Source organism: Tursiops truncatus, chromosome X (assembly GCF_011762595.2).
Source record: "Tursiops truncatus isolate mTurTru1 chromosome X, mTurTru1.mat.Y, whole genome shotgun sequence".
NCBI classification, from domain to species: domain Eukaryota; kingdom Metazoa; phylum Chordata; class Mammalia; order Artiodactyla; family Delphinidae; genus Tursiops; species Tursiops truncatus.
Window position 1 is genome coordinate 86081435 of NC_047055.1, and position 13966 is coordinate 86095400.

Genomic DNA, 13966 nt, shown 5'->3' on the forward strand with positions numbered 1-13966 from the left:
GCATTACCAAACTTTAAAATATTTGTTGTCATTCTGATAGACCACAAATGGCATCACTTGTTTATTCCTGGAGATAACTAGCTTTGGATGATTATGATTCTTCTTCAGTCTTTCTCCGAACTTCCCTCTTTGTCTGTTGTCCTTTATTTTTAATTAAATAATTGTATCTCTTTTTGTTAGACAAGTACTAAATAACATTCATTGTATAAAGACAAATCAAACAATAAAGAAGTATAGAGAGTAAAAGGGAAAATCCCTTTTCTCCTCCCCAACCCCATCAGTCCCACTCTGTCCTCAGAGCTGCAGAGACACTGCTGTGTGCCCATGAGTTTCACTCTGCTAGATGCCAATGCACCAGCACTCATTCTGAGTCCTCTCATTTGGGACTGGAATGCTTGTGCCGGGGCATGGCTGAGGTTCAGCTTTATAATATCCAGAAAGAAGGGGGGGTGCTGAGCACTTCAATACTAATAAAGACTGCAGAGAATGGCTAAACAATGTATGTGAACAAAATGGCTTAAAAGTCCTTCAAAAGCTTTAGAGGCACCATTTCCCTACAGCAAACCATAAATAATGTGTTCATGAAAGCAGAATCCAGAAGCACTTCAAGGAACCAAAGCTTAGTTAATTTATTTCCTATATGCTTTGAAAGTAGTGAGATGGTTATTTAAACAGAGAGGGAGAGAGGGGGGGAATTAGTAAGAAAAGACAAAGGCATAGTCTACATGTATAGAGACAGACTGGGGTAAATTATTTGACCCTTAATTTCCTCACATCTGATGGGAATAATTAGAAAATATCTAGCTCATAGGGCTATTATAGTAAATAATAATCTATGTAAAGTGCCTAGCACAGAGTTAGGCATAGAGTAAGTACTCAATAAATTGTAGCGACACTTAGCTATTCCTAAAACCTTTCCTGGAAGGGGGAAGGTATTGTGGATAGGAAGCACGGAATGAATCAAAGCTTGGATTCAGTAATGCGGATAATGTTCTTAGGACAATGATGAGACCTGATCAGAAGTGGAATATTTGTGCAGGAAAGGAATGATTGGGGAGGAAAAGTATTAAAGCAGTGGGGAAAATGGAGACATTTTAGGCAAAAATCACTGTGAGAAGTGGGCAGAACAGTTTGGGATGGGGAAGTCAGTGGAGCGGGGGTGCAGTAGGAGGCTGTGGCAGTACAGGAGACAGGTCAGGGGTATACTAACACAGGAGGAACCAGATGGCAGAAATGTTGTGAATTAAGATGAATGGACAAAGAAAATGTGGTATATACATACAACAGAATACTATTCAGCCTTAAAAAAGAAGGGAATCCTGTCACTTGCAACAACATGGATGAAACTTGAGGACATTATGCTAAATGAAATTAGCCACTCACAGAAAGACAAAAATAAGTGCATGATTCCACTTATATGAGGTATCTAAAATAGTCAAATTGATAAAGAGCGGAATGGTGGTTGTCAGGCGCTGGGGGGATGAGGAAATGGGGAGCTATTAATCAGGCATAAAATTTCAGTTAAGTAAGATGAATAGGCTGTAGAGATCTGCTGTACAACATTGTACCTATAGTCAACAATACATACATACATTACAACAATATCATACACTTGAAAATTTATGAGTAGCTATCATGTTACATGCTATCACAATAAGTTTTTAAAAATAAAATTTAAGAAAAGAAAGAATCCCCAGACCCTGATGCCTAACTATTTAAGGTATTAGGAAAGAAGGGAGAAGAGAAAACTATACTTGTTTGCTGAATGGCTAGAGGGCTGGTTTTACTCTAGGTGGAGAACTGAGGCCAGCAGTCTGTTTCCTTCATATTGGGTATGTGTGCAGTGACTGCAGAAGACTCCAATTAGTAAGGTTTACCTAGAGGTAAAATCAACAAGGCCAAGGTCTTCAGATCTCCTTTCCGAAATTTCTGGCCTCTAAACAGTTCCAATTCAGAATGGCTGACACGACTATTACATGTAACCAAGGTTGCTAATTTAGAAACACTCACTATCCTCCTCAGACATTGTTTTTCACCTGCAGATTTCAGCACTATTCCAAAACCTCAGTCCCAGGCCTGGTGGACCAGGGGTTTGCTACATCAAGAAGGCTGCTTTGAGGCCTGACTCCAAAATGGTGCCCATTCCAACCTATGGTTTCTCTGGCCTCAGACTGGTTATGGTCCAGAGATCTAGACCCTTGCTATTTCAAGTGTGATCCAAGGACCAGCAGCAATGGTATTACCTGGGAGCTCATTAGAACTGTAGAATCTCAGGCTCCACCCCAGACCTGCTGAATCAGAATCTGCATTTTAACAAGGTCCCCACATGAAAGTCTGAGAAACACTGACCTAGAGCATGGTTTTGGGAGTCTGACAGGTTTTGGATTCTTTTGGGGCAGGATGGGGAGAAAATGACTTTGAATGCAAATGTAAAACAATGGTGTGATGAGTCCCAATTTCAGAAATTTGAAAAAGATACCAATTCATAGAATTGAGGAAATGTGGTAGTTATATATTCAATAAATATATTATTACTTCTGTAACCCAGCTAGATGATGATATTAGCAGTTAACATTAACTTTCATTGAGCACTTACCTTGTTTTAGGTACTATTCTAAGTAATTTCCAGATAGCTTCTCATTTAACCTTCAAAATAATTTTATGCCTCACAACAAACCTATGAGACAGGTACTGTTATCATCCCCATTTAACAGATGAGGAAACTGAAGTACAGGGTATTTAATTGACTTGCCCGAGTTCACATAGCTAATTAGTATTGGAGCCACATTTTCAAACCAGTATGTCTGACTCCAGAGGCCACAGGCTTAAATTCCATATGTCAGTTGACAAATTTTCCCCTATCCCAGACCTGGGAGTTCGACTGTCTCTCCAAGATGTCTATATTCTCAATGTCACTTGATCACTTTTGGCTCGAAGAACCCACTGTTACTGAAGTACTCTGCATCTCACTTGTATCTTACCTCCTGTGGCTGATCTCTTCTTTCTCTGAAGCAACCACTCCATGAGACTCAGTCCCTTTTCCTTAATTTCCTCCAAAATCACTCACAAAAGACATCTGTGTATGTAGCAGACTTTACTGAAAGCTCCGTTCTTCACTTTTGGTATTGATCATTGGCTCATTATTAACCTTGGGTCTTACTTATCACCCAGTGCCCATTTGCATTCTCTTGCTCCCATGCCACAAATCATAGCCTATGGCTCTCGTGCTATTGCTGTGCTTTAGTAAAAAAGGGCTTGAATCTGTGACTTAAGGGAGTCACAGATTCTGGTTCACTCCTTCTACCTGTTCCCAGAGCTGCCATTTCTCATTTTCCCCAGTGAGGTTGCAGGTGAAAACATAGTTATTGAACAGTCATATGACCTGAGGCAAGTCCACAGGGGGCAAACTTCCTTTGGGCTTGGAGCCAGAGCCTGAAACAGGCTGAAGCTGGCTCAGAATAGGCTGGAGAACAGGAAGTCAAAAGCCCAGGAGAGAGATCATTCTGGAGGAAAAGACATCTGTGAAAAGCAATCTGCTCTAATAAATATTAAATGGGAGAAAGAAATATAAGGCACTATGAATCAGCATCACTCTAATTCTGTGTGTGTATGTACAAACTGTAATATATAGAACAAATACTAAAAATAAATTCACTAAAACCTTAACAGTGGTATCTCAGAGAGAAGGAATTATAGGTAATTTTACTTTCTTCACTATGATTTTCTGTATTTTTTGACAATGATCCTACATTTTATAATCAGAGAAAATGGAACATTATAGTTTTAAAAAGCAGACTGTTGCTTTTCACATGTCCCAGTGTCATCTGTTGAGCAGTTGGGAACTGAGGGAGGTGGGTTCTGATCGCTAGATTCTAAGAACTTTACCCAAGGAAGGTGTATTAGTCAGCTCAGGCAGCCATAACAAAAAATACCATAGAATGGGTGGCCTAAACAAGAGAAATTTATTTTCTCATTGTTCTAGAGGCTGAAGTATGCGATCAGGGTGCCAACATGGTCAGTTTCTGATGAAAGCTCCCTTCCTGGTTTGTAGACAACCACCTTCTCATTGTGTCCTCACATGGATGGCCTTTCCTCAGTAAGTACACACAGAGGGAGCAAGAGAGGGTGAGCTCTCTGGTGTCTCTTCTTAAAGGGACACTAATCCTATTGGGTTGGGTCCGGGCCCCACCCTTGCAACCTTATTTAACTCATTACGTCCTTATTCCAATTACAGCCATACTGGGGGGTCTAGGGCTTCAGCATATGAATTTTAGAGGGACACAAATAGTCAGTCCATAACAGAAGTAAAGGGAAGGGGTCTACATAACTACTAAAGACCAGGCAGTTTAACAAATAATCTTACGAAATTCTCACAACAATCTTGGAAGACAAGTGTTGTTTTTCCTCTTGTATATGTAACAATAACAACAGTAAAATTTATTAAGCATTTACCGTGTGACAGGCACAGGGTTATGGGGGAATCCCTGTTAAGTAGTGGAAAAAAAGCTTATTGAAATTGTTGCCTGAAGTTAATGTGGAAAGTAGAACACGAAAGTGATAAATTTGCATATTTACTCAACAAGACTTCCAAGCAAAGTGTTGAAGGTGTGGCCTGGTATTTTCTTGCTACCCATAATAAAATGTGAGGGGAGAAATAAATTAAGGAAAAAAACTGTTAAAACTAGAAGAAACCAGTACATGATTGATTCTCAGCCGCTCCAGATGGCAGAAGATGCAAAAATTAAGAAATGGCAGACTTCCCTAGTGGTCCAGTGGTTAGGACTCAGCACTTTCACTGCTGTGGCCCCAGGTTCAGTCCCTGGTCGGGGAAGATCCACAAGCCACGCGGTGTGGCGAAAAAAAAGAAAGAAAGAAAGAAAGAAGGAAATGGCTTCCAAGCACTCTTAAGAAAGCATGGCATTGAGAAAAGGCTGAGAGAGTGGCTGTACAACCTTCTGTTAAAACCTCAGAAAGATCAAAGGATCAGAGTGGTATTCACTCATACAATGGGCCCTTTCAAGAGATTAAGGGTATGCCTCCCGGAACCTTTCAAACAATAGGGCCTCTAGGAAGCTTAAGAGCTATGTACCTAGCCATCTCAGGAGTCCAAGGTAGAGAAGAGCTTATCTTGAACAGATCTGTGTGTATGTATTTTTTCTAATGGAGTGAACCTCAATTAAATCCACTGAAGACTCCTAAAGTTTTTGAGAAAGTTATTTCAGCAGAGACACTGTTAGCTTGGACTGAGACAGAGAGTAAAAAATTAAAGAAATTTTGGACCCCCCAAAATTCTATTGGCAGGAAGCAGGCTGATAAAACTACTCAGCTGCAAACTTGTGCCACCTTTCATGAAAAAGGAAGGATAAGTCAGAGGGCAGAACCAAGTGATTCAGAACTAATCAGGGAATATTTAACATTTGCCTAGCTGGATTTCAAAATTGCCATGGACTCTTCGATGCCTCCCAAGACCCCCTGCACCCTTTTCAAATGGAAATGTCTATAGTGGGTATTCTATGCCTCCCCACCATTTTCTGTTGGTTGTATAGGGGTAGATTATTTGTCTCTTTAGTTTTATAGATCATCATATTGAGAGGAATTATACTTAAAGGACCACATCCACATCTGGACCTGATTTAAGTGATGATACTCTGGACTTTAAGTAGATACTATAATGGGACGAGACCTCGGGGAATTTTGGGAGGGAGTGAATGTATTTTGAATGTGTGAGGGATGTGAATCATTGGAAGTCAAGAGGTGGACTGTGGCAGAAAGGCTCTAACATGGCCCCCAGAACCCCCATCATCACCATCCCTTTGAATGCGGGCAGGACCTGTGACTTTCTTCTAACAGAATATGGCACTAGTAGCAGGTTAGCACTTCTGTGGTTATGTTGCATAATCTTGTAAGGACCTTCCTGCTAGGACACTCTCTTCCTTACTGGCTTTGATGAAGCAAGTGGTCATGTTGGGGAGGCATGTGTAATGGTTAGTTTTAAGTGTCAACTTGGCTGGACCATGGTGCCCAGATATTTGGTCAAACATTATTCTGGATGTTTCTGGTGGTTTTGTATGAGATTAATATTTAAATTGATGCCTTTGAGCAAGGCAGATTGCCCTCCATACTGTGGGTGGGCTCCATCCAATCAGCTGAAGGCCTGAGTAGAACAAACGACTGACCTCCCCAGAGCAATAGGGAATTCCTGGACTTAAACTACAACATTGGCTCTTCCCTGGGTCTTCAGCCTGCTGGCCCACCCTGTGGACTTTGAATTTGCCACCTCCCTTATCACATGAGCAAATTCCTCATAACCTCCTCTCTCTCTCTCCCCCGCCTCCCTCTCACTCTCCATATCTGTACACACACACACACACACAATTGGTTTTGTTTCTGTGGCAAACCCTAACTAATACAGCAAAGAAGCAAGAGTGACCTCTGGCTGACACTAAGCTAGGAACTGATGCCTTCAGTGGGGCAGCCCACAAGGAATTGAATGTTACCAATAATCATGTGAGCTTGGATGTGGATTCTTCCCCAGGTGAGCCTCAGATGAGAGCACAGCCCTGGCCAATACCTTGATTTCAGCCTTGCAAACAACCCAGCTAAGCTTTGCCAAGACTCCTGATCCACAGAAACTGTGAGATAATAAATGTGTATTGTTTGAAGCCACTAAGTCTGTGGTAATAGTGTTACACAGCAATAGACAACTAATAAAAGAAGGTATGGAAACTTGGAGATTCCTTTCTATTTAATGTCCTATTTTTTCTTTCAAGAGTTCTCCTAGGGGCTTCCCTGGTGGCGCAGTAGTTGAGAGTCTGCCTGCCGATGCAGGGGACGCGGGTTCGTGCCCCGGTCTGGGAAGATCCCACATGCCGCGGAGCAGCTGGGCCCGTGAGCCATGGCCGCTGAGCCTGAGTGTCCGGAGCCTGTGCTCCGCAACGGGAGAGGCCACAACGGTGAGAGGCGCATGTACAGAAAAAAAAAAAAAAGAGCTCTCCTAGCTTTCAGTAAGTCAGTCCTGTGTAATGCTTCCTTAGCAAAAATAGCCAATAGCCTATGGAAATATTGAAGCGTCGTGGTATTATAGAAAGAGGCTCGGGAGTCATACAGACCTGGACTTGAATTCCACCTCCACCACTTCCTAACTGTATAACCTAGGACAAGTCACTTCACCCTCCCACCAGCATGAGCATCCCTTTCCTCAGCTGACATAGGGTATAATAACAGTATCTGTTTCTCAAGGTTGTTGTGGGGATTAAACAAAATAATAGATGTAAAGCATGGAATCTACCACTTCAAACAAAGCAAGCACTCAATACGTGGAAATTTTGTAAATGCTAATTTGTGGAGGGTTCCTAAGCCTGCAAAACCCCAAGGATGAACACCATTGCCTATGGCTGCCCCAGATCCAGGGCTACTTGGTCATCTCGGGTAACAACTGGTAGTGGCATGATGTCACCATTCTCTCTAGATAGCAAAAGCCTGGAAGTACCAGGCCCAATAAATATTTGCTGAAAGAGTACAAGGAAAAGAAACAAAAAGCCTCTACTAGCCTGTAAGCCCTGTGAAGACAAGGACCATGTCTGTGTTGTTGGCCGCTGTACATCCAGCACTCAACACAGTGCTTGGGACAGAATTGATGTTCAATAAATAGTTGTTGAATGAATGAACGAACGAATGAATGAATGAATGACTACCTCATAATGGGGCATGAAGGGAAGTAGGTTGGGTGTTTATTTCCAACATGTGTCTTCTCCACTTGAATGGCTCCCCGGAGATCCCTGATACAAGTACTGGGGCCATCCAGGGACTCCCTTTAGACCAAATTATTTCTACTACTGTCTTGGGGAATAGTTAATTTCCCCCAAAGGGAGGCAAATAACTGTGAGCAGAAGGGCCCTGGTTATTTAATTAGAGCGAAATAGAAGTAGAATGCCTTTTTTTTTTTTTTTTTGCGGTACGCGGGCCTCTCACTGTTGTGGCCTCTCCTGTTGCAGAGCACAGGCTCCGGACGCGCAGGCTCAGCGGCCATGGCTCACGGGCCCAGCCGCTCCGCAGCATGTGGGATCTTCCCGGACCAGGACACAAACCCGTGTCCCCTGCATCGGCAGGCGGACTCTCAACCACTGCGCCACCAGGGAAGCCCCTAGAATGCCATTTTTTAAAGCATTTACCAGGCACTGCTGAGGTTTTTACACACATTATCTGTCTCATTTATTTCTTACCACAAGTCTCTAGGTTAGGTATTAACATTATCCCCCTTTGGCAGAAAAGATTACCGAGGTACAGAGAGGTTAGGTGCCTTGCCCAGGATCACACAGCTAGTAACTGAGAGTTAGGACATGAACTTAGGCCTGTCAGACTCCAAAGCCTATGCTCTTTCTACTACAGCAGTATTGGGATCTGGCAGTAGCCACAGACTTTTAGAAAGACAGCGGGCAGGGACCCTATCTTATTTGCCTTTGTGCCTCGAGTTCTGTCAGAGTGGCTGTCAAGTAGTAGAGATTCAATAAATGCTTAATAAACAAATCTATCAGTGAAGAACTCTTCTCATTCATTCGATCATTCATTCAATAAATATTTATTGAGTGCCTATAGTGTGCCAGGTACGTCTAGGTAGAAGCTGGGCATATAGTGGTGGACAAAAATCCCTATGGAACTTACATTCTAATTGGGGAAAATATACTATAAACACATAACTGAGAAAACCTCAGATGACGATGACTACTCTGAAGAAAAAAGAGCATGAAGTAATTAAGAATGACTGGGAGGTGAGGGAAGGCTTCTATAAGAGAGGTCATTTAAACTGATAATAAGAAGGTACTAATCATGCAAAAGTCTGAGGGAGGTACATCTGAGGAAAATTAAACAGCTAGTGCAAAGATCCTGAGGCAGGAATAAACTGGGTGTGTGAGGAACTGAAGAAAAAAAAAGGGAGTGTGCTGGTAGCAAGTGAGAGAGAGGCTGAACACTAAGAGATGAGGTGTATTAGGTTGTTGGGGCTGCCATAACAAAGTGCCACAAACCAGGTGGTTTAAACAAGAGAAATGTTTATTGCCTCAGTTCTGGAGGCTAGAAGTCCAAGATTAAGGTGTTGGCAGGGTTGGTTCCTTCTATGGGTGTGAGGGAGAATCTGTTTGTGCCTCTCTCCTAGATTCTGGTGGTTTGCTGGCAAACTTTGGTCTTCCTTGGCTTGTAGACACATCACCTCAATCTCCACCTTCATCTTTACCTGGCATTCTGTGTGTGTGTGTGTGCGCGCGTGTGCGCGCACTTGCTTCTAAATTTCTCCTTCTTATAAGGACATCAGTCATATTGGATTAAGGCCCGACCTACTCCAGTATGACCTCATCCTAATTTAATCACATCTGCAAGGGCCCTATTTCCAAATAAGGTCACATTCTGGGGGTTAGGACTTTAACACATGAATTTTAGGTGGACACAATTCAACGCATAACATGAGGTTAGCAAGATAGGCCAGATGAAGGTCATGGAAGGCCTCAGAGGCCAGGGTAGGGGGTTTGGGTTTGCTCTGGATGTAATGGGAAGCTACCAAAGGGTTTCAAATCAGGCAACTGACATGATCTATCTTTGAAAAGGATCATTCTGTCTGCTGTGTTAGAATATGAAAGAAAACAGCCCCTGTGCCTGCATGAGTCATATGGCTCCCCTACTGGGGATGGGAATTCTCATCATAACAACCATCTACTGGACCTGAGGCTTTAATTTTCTTTATTTATCATTAGTTTGCAAGAAAAACAAATTTAGCTTCCAACTGATGAGATAAACACATATTTATAGCCACATATAAAAATATTGTTTTCTTTCCTGGATGTTTACTTTTAAAAAAATATAAAAGTGACATATGCTCCCGGTAAAAACTTCAAATAATACGAAGGGAAGTCAATTAGTAAATACAGGCCCCCCAGACACTGCTCCCCAACCCCAATCCATCCCCACTTCTCACTTTTCTACACAAGCACATTTTAAAAAAAATCTCCTTGGCGATCCCCTTCCTAGGATTGCTTCTGATCACCTCTACATGCCTCTATACAGATTCTTACCCACAGTAAATTTTTAACACTAGGCCAACTGCCCAACCAGGCAGGCTCCTGTTACTCTCTTCCCATGAACTGGCCTAGAAACAGTCAAGATCAACAGGAGCACATAGCCATAAGATTAGTCTGGATCTGGGGTCAAAAACACTGAGTTCCAGCTTCTGTTACAACACTTCCTGCCTCTGAGATACTGAGCAAATCACAAACAAGTCTTAGTCTTAGTATCCTCATATTTTGCCTATCTCACGGGGTTGATGTGAAGTTCAAGGGTATTTGTGCAACAAAATATTTCTAAGTATATTGCTGCTAGCGTAGACAACCCTCCTCTCCACTCCCCATATTCACACAGCCGCATCTGTTGGTATTCACCCACATACGAGGGAGTAACTAGAACTAGAAAGAGAAGCTATGCTGGAGGACAGGCAAGAAAGGAAAGGGTACAATCGATTTTCTCAGGCTGGGTGATACCTGGGGTAGGGAAGGGTTCTCTGAGTGGCTTTGCAGGCTTCAGCTGTGGTCAAGTGGGGGCTGGAGCTAGAGGGAAAAAATATAGGTGCATCCCTCTTGACAACCATAGCTGACAGATTGGTTTGAGTGTAGCTGGGATGCCCTGATTCCAGAGTCTCAGAGGCAGAAATAATTGGAAAACATTTTGGTGGGAGAGGAGGTGCCAAGATTCTGCTAATACTCAGCAGAGGCTGCTAAGCCCACAGATATCGGACTTGGAAAAAAATCTCTTTGTCATTAGAACAGACTGCTGGTTGATGCCACTCTTAATTGACTGTGTTTTGGATTGTCATCTCGGGAATGGGTCTATTTTTTCCTTTCATTGAATCTCCATTGCCTAGTGGTGCTCAATAAATACTGGTTGAGCGAACTGACTATTCTCATACATTACCTCCTTTAGCCCTCAGGACCAAATGAATAACAATGATGTTTGCATAGCCAACTTGTAAAACCCTGTTTTCTTACCTAGTTTCATTCATTTCAACAGTCCAATTAGCAGGTTTTATCATCATTACTACTTTACAGATGAGGTTACTGAGGTCACAGAGGTTGAATCACATGGTGAATAAGTAGCAGAGCCTGAAATAAACATGCTCTTCCTCACTTACAAAGGTTGTATGAGATGGTGCTTATCAGGTTGTGACTTGTAGTATAAATTATAAGAATTGCTTGGGGGTGGGTAAGCCTGGTGTCCCTGGAAGGTGGTATACATCTAGGGAAGAGACACATCTTCAGGCAGGCAACAGGAACTAAGAAGGCAAGTTTTACACAGGCTGCTATTCTACCAGTACTGCATTTTCAGAGGTCTTGCTCTGTGCTGGGCGCTCTATCTGGCACTTGGGATACAAGAGTGAACAAGAGGAGGGACAATGAATTCTCCCAGGTGGTACTAAGTTGATGCCCACCACGTAGAAGTCTGATAAAGCTTCAGGGCAGGGTGAAGCCTGTAATATCCCCCATATGGTTTTTCAAATACTAGTCCAAGACCTGGCACCAAACCACCAAGAATCTATATTTTAATACCCATTTCAGATGATTCTGCTGCACAGTCAGGGTCAGCCCGATGAGCTCATTGCACATCACGATGGCTTCATTTTCCCCAAACTTTTAAATTAAAATTTCTACCTCCATCTCAGCTGTGCTATAGAGGCACTTTCAGACTAGAATATTAAAAAGGAGTGATCTCCACTACACCCCAAGGCCAGTGAGGTAACCAGAAAGATTGTCTCAGCAGGAAGGAGAATCTTATGGAACACACAGCTGCACTGTGTGGTCCAGGAGCCCCTTTTCAAGAGAAGACTCTTCCTCCAAGGCCAATCTCAGAGATCCTGAGTTTTGTTTGATGGAGAAAGGTAGCAATTCCTTTATAGGAAGCCTCAAGTCCAGGCCCCCTGGCTCCAAATTCTATGCTTTTTCCATTCTCTCCGTCTTGTATTCTATCTGCAGCCTCCTGAATCAAGATCCTAAAATGTCTACTTAGAGACACTAGCAGTGGGCAATGTATAGACACAGAACTTCCTCAACCCAACAGCTTGAGGAGGCCTAAGGGAACCCAAAAGCCATAAGTGTCTTTCTCTTACCCTGAATGTTGCTCTCTGCTCAGAGTCCTATTATTATTTTTGAGAATAAAATTTTTTTGTGGTTGTCTGAACACCTCTCTACCCCATGTCCCAGTAGCAGTTAAGATGAGATTGCTTATTATGAAGGAGGGAAGAGAGGCCAGGAGAGGGGCTTTGGGAGCTCAAGGGAAGGGCAGAACCTTTGATCCTAGGGAAGGAACTTAGGAGCCCTGGAGCTAGAGTCCAAAGGACAGGAGCTGGAGATCCCTCAGGAAGAGCTGTTGACCACACTTCTTGGTTTGCCAGTGTTATCGACTGGATGTTTGTGTCACTCCCAAATTCATACATTGAAATCCTAACTCTCAATGTATTTGGAGGTAGGGCCTTTGGGAGGTGATGAAGTCAGGAAGGTGGAGCCTGAACATGAACAGGATTAGTGCCCTGATAAAAAGGACCCCAGAGAGCGCTCTAGCTCTCTTTCTGCCATGTGAGGATACAACAATTCTGTAGTCTGCAACCTGGGAGAGGGGCTCTCACCAGAACCCCACCATGCTGGCACCCTGATCTCAGACTTGCAGCCTCCAGAACTGTGAGAAATCAATTTCTTTTGTTTATAAGCCACTCTGTCTACGGTCATTTGTTATAGCAGCCTGAGCTGACTAACACACCTGGGATAGTCCCAGTTTGTGCCTGTTGTCCCTGGGTAATTATTAACACCACCATCCCACTGTCAGAAGTGTCTTAGTCACACAATAAATTATATGGCGATCCTAATGAAGGAAGAACTGGAGTCCTTTCCTCATTGTTTTTATCTGAGGCACTGCTTCTAAAAAGAAACTACAACTTTCAGACACCAGGACGATAGGCTCCTTAAAGGCAGGGACTGCCATGTGATTGACTTGTTTTAACAATAAGAAAAACACAGTTTATTATATACGTTAAAAAGAGAATATCTGATCAACTAAGAGATACCTTGTGATTGAACTTTGTATTCCCAGCATCTAGCTGTACGTATGAATTAACGCTTTTTGCCCTGCCTACTACCCTCAGACAGTTTTTTTCTGACCAAACCAGAGCTATACCAGTATTTTAATGATTGCACTGACATCTGGTGGTCATTTCCAGGTTCTTCTCTGGGCAGCTCCTGTACTAGATGATGGATTAATCTGTACCCCATACTCCATCAAAGCCATTTTTATCTGAGCCCTACAGCAACTAGACATGATACTCTAATTCTTCGCAAGTTGTTGAGAGCTGGTAACAGCTAGATGCAGTGTTTTTTTTCTTAGAAGGTATTTAGATTAGAGGCAGGGATGATGATAAGTGTGGAAGGGGTCCAGTAAAATGATAAATAACATCAAAAACTGAAGTTTCCTTGTGGAATTTCAGGCTTATGAGGGAGTTATTTATACATAGAGGTGTCCTTCTTGAAATGATACCAAGTAGGCCAAAGTCATTAAAGTTCTTGGTAGCAACAAGGTATCAAGTCAACACCAGTGCAGATGTAATCAAATGTCAACGGGAGAAACTCTTAAATGAAAACTTGGACACACAGTAAACTGCCTTCCTGGTGGTCTGGCTAACAGAGAGAGGGAGGGAGAGGGGAGGAGGAATCAGATACAGGAAAAATAGAGTGAGAAAGTAGGAAAACCATACTTCAAAGTATAGCTTTCCTTTGTTTTCTGGGTTCCAGAGAGGTGTGAAATGGAAATGTTTGCATATTCAACCACTTCCCCGAAAAGCCCCACTCCTCAGTTACTTCAAAGGGTTTCCCACAGAAAACATTTTAATCCCAACCCACCATAGCGAGGATACTACTAGCCCTACTATTCATTGGAGGAACAT